The sequence below is a fragment of the Leuciscus leuciscus genome (genome assembly GCF_965113295.1).
Source record: "Leuciscus leuciscus genome assembly, chromosome: 14".
NCBI classification, from domain to species: domain Eukaryota; kingdom Metazoa; phylum Chordata; class Actinopteri; order Cypriniformes; family Leuciscidae; genus Leuciscus; species Leuciscus leuciscus.
The window spans coordinates 41,950,033-41,962,532 of record NC_138738.1 but is presented as its reverse complement, the minus strand read 5'-3'; the positions used below and the strand labels follow the sequence as shown (position 1 = coordinate 41,962,532).

The following is a 12,500-nucleotide window of genomic DNA, read 5'->3' as shown; positions in this document are numbered from 1 at the left end:
CCATGCAAATAAGTGCATATTTAATTAGCTAATGCCTCATTTGCATATTTAGACATTGCATTTCAGATAACTTTCCTAAAATTTTTAATGTATTCAGTCAACTGTGGAAATCGTCTCAGGTTACGTATGTAACCCTGGTTCCCTGAGAGGGAACGAGACGCTGCGTCGAGACGCGGTGGGAACGCCCTGCGTGATTGCGTCGTGAAGCACGTGTATAATCAGTCCAATGGAAAGACGAGACGTCATAGGCGGGTGACGTCATCGACCAGGAAGCTATAAAGCACCCCTGAGACAGACCGCGACAGCTTCTGAAAGCCGAAGCAAGTCGATCACAGGCATGCAGGGAGTATGGCAAGGCGACGCAGCGTCTCGTTCCCTCTCAGGGAACCAGGGTTACATACGTAACCTGAGACGTTCCCTTTCAAGGGAACTCGAGCTGCGTCGAGACGCGGTGGGAACCCTATACCCACTACGCCATATGACAAATGCCTGTTCTGTATGAAGACCATGTGCACACTAGGAAACAAGCACCCTAGGCCCTGGAGTGGAGCCTAGGTCCAAGTCATAAATCTAACAAATGTAAGTGGTGAGGACCAGCCTGCCGCATTACAGATGTCATAGAGTGAAACTCCTGATAATAAAGCCTTAGAGGCAGCCATACTCCTGGTAGAATGGGCCGGGACAGCCAAAGGTGAAGGCTGTCCGGCCGCTTCATAAGCAAGTGAGATAGCCTCAACTACTCACTTGCTCATTATCTGTTTAGATGCAGGGCAACCTATCTTAGGTAACCCGAAGCAGACAAATAACTGCTCTTATATATATGCCACAGGGCAGCTCTGTGGACATAAGCATCCAAAAGCCCGGACAGGGCAAAACAGATTAAGTTCTTCCTGATCTGGCTTGTATTAAGGTGGAGGACAGAAGGCCTGCAGCACAAATGACCCACAAATTTAATAGGGGCCTAGGAATACAACCCGGCAAGGGGTGAGGAAAGACTATCACCATACCAGGTGCAAATCCAAGTACGTGCAGGCCTCAGCCTCAAGTACCACGGAGAAGATGAAATAAGGATCTCTCCTCAGAGATAACCCAGCAAAGAAACATTCATTGCAGAAATCAAGTACTGTACTGTTGTGAATTTGGCCTTTTTCTTTAATTTTATTTCTTTCTTTATTTTTCCCTTATATACTGTGTACTACATATCCCACAATCCCAAGTAAATTACACTACTAAATTGAGTACACTACATTACCCATACACCCCCTGGTTAAGGTCTATAAGTAGGCCTCACTTCCTTCCTTTGTTCTTTTGCATTGGTGAGGTGTGGGTGTTTGAATGGAGACCCAACCATGTCCTTTGAGTCCTTTTCCTTAAGATGCGTTAAGTAAGTTTGTTTTTGCCAATTGTATTGTTTGAATTTATTTATTTATTTCAATTGTTTGGTTTGAGTATATGTTATGTTTGATGAATTATATGAGTTTGATTTCCTTTATTGTATCGTTTGTAGTGACTTAAAACCATCTTTGTACATCCAATCCATCCTGTCCATCTGTTGGCGTCTGTCTATTTACAACGTGTGAATCTGCAATCCATGATCTTTATGCCATGTGAATTACCCAAGACTTAATCATCTTGAACTGAGAATAAAAGAGAGCAAAGGACTGGTATTTGTCCCGTGTTTTGATTAGACACGCCATCAAGTTTCTACACTCTGACGAACTTTGGATATATTTAACATCTGATATCCAACAAATGGTCCTTCGAGCCGGAGGTAGAAATTTGGTGGAATGGATTACCATGCAAGACCTGCAATCCGGCGCAGCCTAAGAAGGAGAAGACCTCCTGCCCGTTTTGCTGACTGTATGGTGAGAGAACGTGCTCCTTCTCCCCCTCCCTCACCAACACTATTTGTAAGTGATCATCACCAAACCCAGTATGGAAATCCATCTTCTCTAAGATCTGCACCATGCTCATCTGCTCATCGTGAACAGTCTCAACATGATTTACTCGATATGGATATTAAACAAGAAATACTTGGACTTAAGGGTATGCTTGGTGAGATGATGTCTAGAATGTCACAGTTAGTTGTTTCTTCTAAACATTCTGAATTTTCTGAGTCTTTTGATGATGCTTCTGATGATGATGAAAATGCCTTTGCTAATGCATCTATTGTTCAAGAATTGTGTGCATGTATTAAGAAAGCTGAACAGAAATCAACTTGTGAGAAATGTAATTCCTCAACTGTTCCTTCATCGCTTCCATTGAGTAGGCCTAGTTCTTTGCCTCTTCCTCCTTCTTCACTGTTACGTAGTCCACCCCAACATATGCACACACATGATATAACATCGCAACCACAATCAAGTAGTACGTTACAACCTTCTTTTATTCCATTGGTTCCTGAGCCTTCTAATAGTCATTCCCCTCAAGTGCAAACACCACCAGTGTTGGTACAACCACCCGGTACACCACAGCCTGGATTACCATGTAGTCCTTTTTCCCCTTACATGGCTCATACTCAGTTATCCTCACAAGTAACATCAGCACAATTACCACCAGCACGATTACCACCTCAGCCTCAGTATGCTGTTTCCCAGTATTCATGGCCATTAGGACCAGCTTCTAGCTTGGCGATTCCTTATGTATCCTCAGCTAATGTAGGTCCTCATATTCAATCACAGTCTGTAGGTCAGATAGGGAATCCTGTTGTACAACATCCTGCCCCGTACATTCAACCAATTGTTCCCACTACTCAAACAACCGCAATTCCATTTCCTCATCCTTATCCATATTCTCAGCCATATTATGCTTCATATTCTGTTCCTTCCTATCCTACTTCTCGTGTTCAGGGACCTTCCTTTCCTTTCTTGGTGAATGACGACCCCCAAGAATTTGCAATGTTGCAGTTAGCCTTGACAAATTTGTTGTCACCCCATGAGCCAGAACATTACAAATTCCATATCTTGCTGGATCATTTAAGATTTTCTCCAGCTCGTGATCTAGCTCTAGCTTATGCTAATGATCCTAGGCCTTACAGTATGGCTCTTTTGGCACTACAGCAGAAATATGGGCAACCTCATCAACTAGTTTTGAGAGAAATTAAAGCCATTCTAGCTCTCCCCAGGGTGAGACCAGGTGACAGCAGAGCATTTAGTAGCTTCGCACTAAAGGTTCGAGCTTTGGTTGGCATGCTCCAATCTTTGGACCAAGACCAAGTTAAATCCGAATTATCCTGCGCTTCTCATGTACAGCAACTACTCAGTAAACTGCCTACAGAGCATGTGACCAACTTTGCCCGTTATGTCCGTACGATCCTAAAGGGTTCAAAGCTACAACCTGATTAACTTTTCCGCCTGGCTCCAAGAAGAGGCTGAGTGCCAAGCAATGGCTGACCAGGTTAGTGACTTTCCAAAACCACTCTTGAGTAAACCTCAATCAAAGTCCTACGTTAACACTCGAACAGTCTTGTACGGAGTCAACGGTAATTCTGATGTGCCAAGATCCGCAAATAAGAAACCCCAGAATTTGAGAGATGGAGAATTGAGTTCCAAGTATTCATGCGCATATTGTTCCAGTAGAGATCATTTCATTGGCCTGTGCCCCTCTTTTAGATCTCTAGAAGACGCCAGGAAGGATGTATGGATTAGAGAGAACAAAAGAAGCTGGAGATGTGGGCTTAATCATCTAGCTGTCAACTGTGACTTGAAAAAACCCTGTCCACAGTGCAAAGGCAGACATCTTGGTATCCTTCATGGAGTTAATTGTCGTGATCAGGATAACGGTACATTCTATCTTAGTCGCCTTGGAGGTTCTGGCAAGGTACTGCTTAAAGTTGTTGAAGTACTTCTCCATTATAAAGGCAGATCCTTGCAAACCTATGCCATCCTGGATGATGGATCAGAACGTACCATGTTGCTACCTCAAGCATCTGATTATTTGGGCCTCAACGGAGTAACTGAGTCCCTGATTGTTAGAACTGTACGTCAAGATACTCTTGCACTTGAAGGCTTTTCTGTAACCTTTGAAATATCCTCCATGGCCAATCCAGAAAAGAAGTATTCCATTTCCAATGCCTTTTCTGCTGCCAGATTGGGACTGGCAGAACAGACTTATCCTGTTGAGATCTTGCAGAGACGTTTCAGACATCTTCGAGACTTACCCCTTCCAGCCTTTGCTAATGTCCAACCACTTATTCTTATCGGTGCAGACTACCCACACCTGATAAATCCAATTGATCAGGTGTATTTCGGGCCTCCTAAATCCCCAGCTGCAATTCAGACCAGGTTAGGCTGGGTACTTCAAGGCCCAATACCGATTCCTAACACTGATGAGATGCAGTGTCTTTTTACCATCGCTAATCCACTAGAAGAACTTCGCCATGATGTAGAGAAATTATGGAAAGTAGACATCCTTCCTTTCAGAAATGAGAAAGTCATTACCAGATCCAAGCAGGACCAAGAAGCTATGGACTTGTTGGCCTCCAAGTCTAAAAGAGTTGATGTAGATGGCGTGCAAAGATATGCCACTCCATTATTGCGTGTTGCCTCCGCCATGAGGTTACGAGCCTCACCAAATGCAGTTATGTCTTCCCTCAGATGTATCGAGCGACGCCTCCAAAGAGATCCTAAAACTGCTGCTGTGTATGACCAAGAAATTGCTAAGTTGGAGGAGTCCGGTTATGTTTCCAAAGTGGAACTTTCTCATGACTCATCCAATGAATCATGGTATATTCCTCATCATATTGTGGAGCATAATGGAAAAAAAAGAATAGTCTTCAATTGCTCCTATCAATATAAAGGTGTGTCACTTAACAGTCAACTTCTTCCTGGTCCACAACTGGGCCCTTCCTTACTTGGTGTCTTACTCCGGTTTCGTCAGTGCCCAGTGGCAATTAGTGGGGACATAAAATCCATGTTCCATCAAGTAAGGTTACTCCCAGAAGACCGTTCTCTTGTACGCTTTCTGTGGCGCAATATGCAGAGGTCAAATCCACCTGACATCTACGAATGGCAAGTTTTGCCCTTTGGCACAGTATGTAGTCCATGTTGCGCAATATATGCTCTACAAAGGCATGTCCATGATCACCAAGAAGGATATGAAGATATTGTGAATTCTGTACTTCAGTCATTCTATGTTGACAACTGTTTAGAGAGTTTTCCAAATGTGCAAACTGCTAAGAACTTCCTAGACAGAATGCGTTCTTTACTGATGAGTGGAGGATTTGAAATCAGACAGTGGGCAAGTAACCAGCCTGATGTTGTCAGACATCTTCCTCCTGAAGCCAGGTCTGAGAGTGCTGAACTGTGGATCAATCAAGATCGTTTGGATCCTAAAGAAGGAGCTCTGGGTCTGAGCTGGCACTGTCCCTCTGATTCATTAGGGTATCGATCCCGAACTGTGGAGTATAAAACCACAACCCTGCGCAATATATATAAAGTCCTCGCCAGTCAGTATGATCCCTTAGGTTACATAACCCCCTTTACAACTCGAGCTAAAGTCATCATACAACAATGCTGGATGAAGTCCCGGGGCTGGGATGATCCCCTTATGCCAGATCCTATTCAACAGGCCTGGAAGGCTTGGGAAACTGAGCTCCCTGACCTGTCATTGATACAGCTTCCTCGTTGTTATTTAACTTTACCTTCCAACCAAATTACATCCAGAGAGTTGCATATTTTTTGCGATGCTTCAGAGAGCGCATATGGGTCAGTAGCCTATTTGCGAATGGAAACTGACAAGGGTGTGGTACATACTTCATTCATCATGGCAAGATCTCGAGTTGCACCTAAAAGGCAAATATCCATCCCTCGTCTTGAACTTTGTGCTGCTCTAACAGGTGCACAGCTTTGTAAACTCCTGCAGAATGAATTGACTTATCCTTTGACAAATATTGTCCTATGGTCCGATTCGACAACTGTCTTGTCTTGGCTGCACTCCCTCTCCTGTCGCTACAAAGTTTTTGTAGCTTACAGAGTCACTGAAATCCTGGAACTCACTGATCCCTCTTCTTGGAGGTATATTCCTTCTGCACAGAATCCAGCAGATGACATTACAAGAGGTAAAACTGTTGTTGAGCTAGCCAAACTTGATCATAGATGGCGACAAGGTCCAATGTTTCTGAAATTTCCTCCAAATGAATGGCCCAAAAATCTAGTATCCAGATCTGCTAGTCCTGATCCTGAGCTCCGCAAACCACTCTTTTGTGGCTTAACACAATTGGATGATTTTGTACTCCCAGATCCTTCCTGTTTCAAATCATGGTCAGAGCTACAGTTTGCAACAAATGAGTTACTGCAACGACATAGGGAGGACCCCTGTGACGCCTCTTCAGTTCAAAACCTTCTTTTGAGACAAGCCCAGCAACAAAGCTTTCCCTCTGAGTACCAGTGTTTGAAGGAAGGAAAGCCCATTGAACCTCAGAGTTGTCTCCTTACACTTTCTCCTGAATTCAATGAAGAAACAGGACTTATTGTAGTGGGTGGTAAGCTCAGACGTGTAGAGGATATGGAACCTGGAATGGTTCACCCAATCGTCCTCGACCCCAAACATCCATTATCCCATTTAATTATCAAGGACTGCGACGAGAAACTTTTCCACCCTGGTCCAGAGAGAGTTTTCTCAGAACTTCGGCGCAATTACTGGATAATTAGAGGGAGACAAGCCGTAAAAAAACATCAGTGGTCTTGTTTACAATGTAGGAAGTGGAGAGCTAAACCATCTATTCCTCAAATGTCTGATCTTCCACTCTCCAAGCTCCGGTTGTTTAAACCTCCCTTTTGGTCCACAGGAATGGACTGTTTTGGTCCCTTCCATGTCAATATTGGCCGTAGAACTGAGAAGAGATGGGGCATTCTGTTTAAGTGCCAGACTACTCGATGTCTGCATCTTGATTTGTTGAGCAGTTTAAATGTGGACAGCTTTCTAATGGCCCTACGCCGCTTTATATCCAGGAGAGGTAAGCCATATGAGATTTTTTGTGATCAAGGAAGTAATTTCCGTGGAGCTGCAAGAGAATTAAAAGAAGCTTTCCAGAACCTTACCACTGAGTTACAAGTCAAGTTGGAAAATCAGCAAATTAAATTCAAGTTTAATCCACCACAAGCCCCTCATTTTGGGGGGTCATGGGAAAGAGAGGTCCGTTCAGTTAAAACAGCTTTGCGGGTGGTACTTGGCAGTCAAACCGTATCAGAGGAAGTCCTATGGACCGTTTTGACAGAAGTTGAAGGAGTGTTAAACTCGAAGCCACTTGGTTACGCCTCTTCAAACATTTTAGACCTTGACCCCATCACTCCAAATCTCCTCCTCATGGGGCGGCGAGATTCTTCTCTACCTCGGGTGATTTATGCCAACACTAAGCTCCTTGGCCGCAGATCTTGGCGCCACAGCCAGGTCCTCGTTGACCAGTTTTGAACCTCCTTTATCCGAAATTATTTACCAAGTCAGCAGCTCCGTCAAAAATGGAATCGAGAACAGCCTAATCTAAATGACTCTGCTGTCGTGTTAGTAGTTGATTCTCAACTTCCAAGAGCATCATGGCCCATTGGCAGGGTAGTACGTCTCCTACCTAGTCAGGATGGGCGTGTCAGAGTAGCTGAGATTGTTATTAATGGAAAAACGTATGTACGTCCAGTTGCTAAGTTGATTCCATTACCTGAAATAGATGAGTAATAGCAAATACATCACTGTATTTGGGGGCGGCTGTTGTGAATTTGGCCTTTTTCTTTAATTTTCTTTCTTTCTTTATTTTTCCCTTATATACTGTGTACTACATATCCCACAATCCCAAGTAAATTACACTACTAAATTGAGTACACTACATTACCCATACACCCCCTGGTTAAGGTCTATAAGTAGGCCTCACTTCCTTCCTTTGTTCTTTTGCATTGGTGAGGTGTGGGTGTTTGAATGGAGACCCAACCATGTCCTTTGAGTCCTTTTGCTTAAGATGCGTTAAGTAAGTTTGTTTTTGCCAATTGTATTGTTTGAATTTATTTATTTATTTCAATTGTTTGGTTTGAGTATATGTTATGTTTGATGAATTATATGAGTTTGATTTCCTTTATTGTATCGTTTGTAGTGACTTAAAACCATCTTTGTACATCCAATCCATGCTGTCCATCTGTTGGCGTCTGTCTATTTACAACGTGTGAATCTGCAATCCATGATCTTTATGCCATGTGAATTACCCAAGACTTAATCATCTTGAACTGAGAATAAAAGAGAGCAAAGGACTGGTATTTGTCCCGTGTTTTGATTAGACACGCCATCAAGTTTCTACACTCTGACGAACTTTGGATATATTTAACATCTGATATCCAACAGTACCATAGGGCAGATAGCAAGATTCAGAAGGCATTCTCCGCACCAGGCAGAGAACAGTTTCCATTTCAATGCATATTCAGTCTTCTCGTGGAGGGAGCTCTAGACTGGAGTATGGTCTCCACGACCTCAGTCGAGAGACCTGAATCTATGAGCTGGGCCCCCTCAGAGACCGAGCCCACAGTATCCATAACTCTAGATGAGAGTAACTCCCGGGAGCAAAGATATCGGGAAATGCGTACAGGTGTAGCCTCAACCACACCTAATACGTTGCATCCAGTTCAAGCAGAGCTGGATGCATCAGGGAGAACCAAATGGGGCAATGCGTTGTATAAACGATGTGAAAGGTAGATTTGAGTTTTGACCGAAGTTCTCCTAAAGGAGCTCCACCACCTCTGGGTGAAGTCTCCATTCCCCGGGCCTCAGCCCCTGCCTCAACAGGATATCTGCTCTGATATACGAAACCATCAGTGTTTTATCCGGAAGGACAAGCACATGGTGACCTCTCGGGTCTGACAGGAAGTATTGAGATTCTCGGAATACCACCGTCACTTCTAGCCAATTATGTGCCAAAGGAAGATGGTCCTGCCAAAGACCCTTCGCCGAGCGACCACTCATGATCTCCCCCCACTTGTGAGGGAAGTATCCGTCGATAGCATTATGCATCGACAAGAAGCTCCCAACACTGGGCCTGGGCGAGGAACCAAGGTTCTTCCACATGACCGAGGCACGTAGGCATAGCCGCGTGACCCTGATCATGCGAAAATGGATTTCCCCTCGGAGAAAACCCCTTTGTCCTGAGCCACCACTGCAGGGGTCTCACGTACAGAAGGCCAAAAGTAATTACGTTGGACGCAGCTGCCATGAGACCCAACAGTCTAAAACTGTTACACAGTGAGTGACTGGCCTAGTTTTACCCCATCTACGGCGAAGCCGCAACCCCAACATCTTTAAATGAGACAGAACGACATCTCGATGCCGAACTGCCATCTGCTCAGATTGAGCTAGGATCAACCAATCGTCGATAAAGTATAATACGCGAATGCCCTGGAGTCTCAGAGGAGCCAGAGCTGCATCAACGCATATTGTAAAGGTGCGGGGTGATAAAAAAGGCCAAATGGAAGAACCCGATACTGGTATGCTTCGCCCCCGAAAGCAAACCTCAGGAACCTCCTGTGATGAGGATGGATAGATAAGTAAGTGTCCTTCAAGTCTATTGTGACAAACCAGTCCTCGGACTGAATCTGTGACACAATCATTTTAGTGTAAGCATACTTTGACCTTGAGATTCTGAAACCTGCTGTTTAATTGACGCAGGTCTAGAATAGGACGCAACCCCTCATCCTCTTTCGGAACAATGAAGTAACGGCTGTAAAACCCTGACTGTCTGCTGGGAGGAGAAACCCCTTCTATAGCTCCTTTTGCAGAAGTGTCAGTACTTCCTGCTCCATAACCAGAGCCTGCTCGGGGTCTACCACTGTGGGGAGGACCTCTAGAAATCTGGGCGGATGAGAACCGAACTGAATTCTGAAACCCTTTTCTATAGTGTGCAGGACCCACTGAGAAATATGTGGCAGTAGTTTCCACGCTGCCAGAAATTCTACTAGGGGAACCAGTCTCTCGAGACTGGCCTCTGGATTTGGTTGAACAGTCACTTTGGTGCCCTGAAGCGGCAAACCGGCAGGGAACAACCGAACTGACCATTCTACGCCCCTCCTCGGAGGATCGTATGGGGACGCTGACACTTCGGTGCCCTGAACGGAGAACCGGCAGGGAACAACCGAACTGGCAGCGCTGTGACCCTCCTCAGAGAGTCGCACCCCAGAGGGTGCCTAGGAGAAACGATTTCTCAAAACCGTCCCTGCCCCGGAGGAACCTTCAGAAGCCTGATAGCCTCAGCGTCAGGACTTCTTGTCTAAGTTTTATTAGAGATAACGACAGTCCTCAGATCTTGCCTACCTCTAACTAGCTTTGTTCCTACGACCCTCCTCGGAGGATCGTTGGAAAAAGCAGGCACCTCAGTGCCCTGAAACGGCGAACCGGCAGGGAAACCGAACTGACTGCTCTACGTCCCTCCTCGGAGGATCGTTTGGGGACGCTGACACCTCGGTGTCCTGAAACGGAGAACCGGCAGGAAAACCGAACAGCCAGCGTTGCGACCCTCCTCAGAGAGTCGCACCCCAGAGGGCGCCGAGGAGAAACGATTTCTCAAAACCGTCCCTACCCCGGAGGGGACCACCCTCAGAAGCCTGCAGCTTCTGCGTCAGGGCTTCTTCCATTTTTAGCTATTTTAGAGATAAAACAGTCCTCAGATCTTGCATATCTCTAACTGGCTAGACTGTGACCGCCACCCAGGTCCCCATCGATTGTGGATGAGCCCGAATGGCGAATCTTTGTTTTGCCGCACTCTATGCTGCGAGGAGCTTAAGTATGCTGAGACTGCTCCCACCCAGCAGTCTCAGGAACGTTAGATCGGTGAGGAAGAAACCTTTGGAACGCCGCTGAAGAGTTTATTTCTTCGTTTTTTTTGAAAGCGGAGCGTCCAGAAGAAAAGACATATTTTATCTTAATTTTTCTTTACATCAGAAAAACTATATATATATAAATAAATATATCACTCCGTGGCCACCAGCAGGAAACAACCGAACTGGCAGCGCTGCGACCCTCCTCAGAGAGTCGTCACCCAGAGGACGCCGAGGAGAAACGATTTCTCGAAACCGTCCCTCCCCGGTATAGTTTATCTGTTGCGCGACGCAATTCTCGAATAGCGTCATTCTTTTATTTATTTTTTTGCTGTTACATCCTCACATTCATCCATGCTTATATACTTTACCTACCAGTGCTGCCTAATAATATTTATCTATTATTTATGGTGGCTGGTGGGTAACGTCGGGGTTATGATGACGCCAACACGGGAGAGAGATAGCTCTCTTTAACCCGAGGCACTGTCATACCATGATACTTAATACCCATAACATTACTATAGTAGAAGTTTAGGGATAAAACACATAAACAGAAACCGGTTTATTCCACGATCTCGACACCTCAGTGTGGAGATAGGGAAAAAACGGCACTCCCCGACGAGGAGGCTGAGATATAGAGTTTTCCTTGTATTTTCACTCTCATATATGTTCGGCTGGCCAGTAATATTTAACTTAGCAACAGCACTATATAAAACCTCCTTTTATAAGCTCCTCTTTATTCAACAGAGTTATGAGCTGACTTATTTATTATTTATTGAAAACTCATAAACATCTGCCTTATTTTGATATTTTTTTCTTTTATTTATTTATTTATTTTTTAAACACTAACGATACCAATTCCTCGGAATTGGAAATCGCAGCATGAGTGCCTCATCCCAGGGAGGAGAAACCGCAGAGCATGCTTCTCCCCGAGATGCCCGTCGACGCCGTGCCTCGGCAGCAGCGGGACCCGCGCCACGGGGCGCGCGCACCGAAACGTCCTCCTCGAAGAACGGCCGGCGGGAGCGGAGCGTCCTCACGGACAGCTTCTCGCAATGCTCACAGTCAGCCCCCTCGAGAACTGACTGTTGGCATGCTCCACTCCCAAACAAGCAACACAAAGCTGAAGTGTGTGTCCCCACCCGTGATATAACGTGGGGATGGAACAACACAACGCTTGCTTGCTCTTTTTTGCCATAATATATATATATATATATATATTGCAACTTGACAGACAACGATAAATATGACAAGGACAGAATACACAGATCGCTTGCTGAAGGCACAGAAGCTGTCGCGGTCTGTCTCAGGGGTGCTTTATAGCTTCCTGGTCGATGACGTCAACCGCCTATGACGTCTCGTCTTTCCATTGGACTGATTATACACGTGCTTCACGACGCAATCACGCAGGGCGTTCCCACCGCGTCTCGACGCAGCTCGAGTTCCCTTGAAAGGGAAATGGTAATTTCTATTAGTTACATTTTTTACACTATTTATATTTGGTGTCTTGTCTTAATTCGGCATGATTTATTGTGAAAATAATTCATCATTGCAATCTTTTCAGGCATTTATCAAGCAGCACACACTGAAATATATTACTCCTGTTTGACAAAAGAAAGAAAAGTTACACTTTATTTCAATAATCCACTTTAGATAGTCTACTAACTATAAGTAACTCTGCAACTACATGTCAGCTAACTCTCATTAGAGATCAAACAATAT

At 44.9% G+C, this 12,500-nt stretch overlaps 1 protein-coding gene across 1 annotated transcript in view; it reads right to left on the bottom strand.

The window, feature by feature from the left end:
* Window positions 1–12,500, bottom strand: part of cacna1ib (calcium voltage-gated channel subunit alpha1 Ib) — a 95,178-nt gene that overhangs the window by 19,513 nt on the left and 63,165 nt on the right. The window lies entirely within an intron of this gene.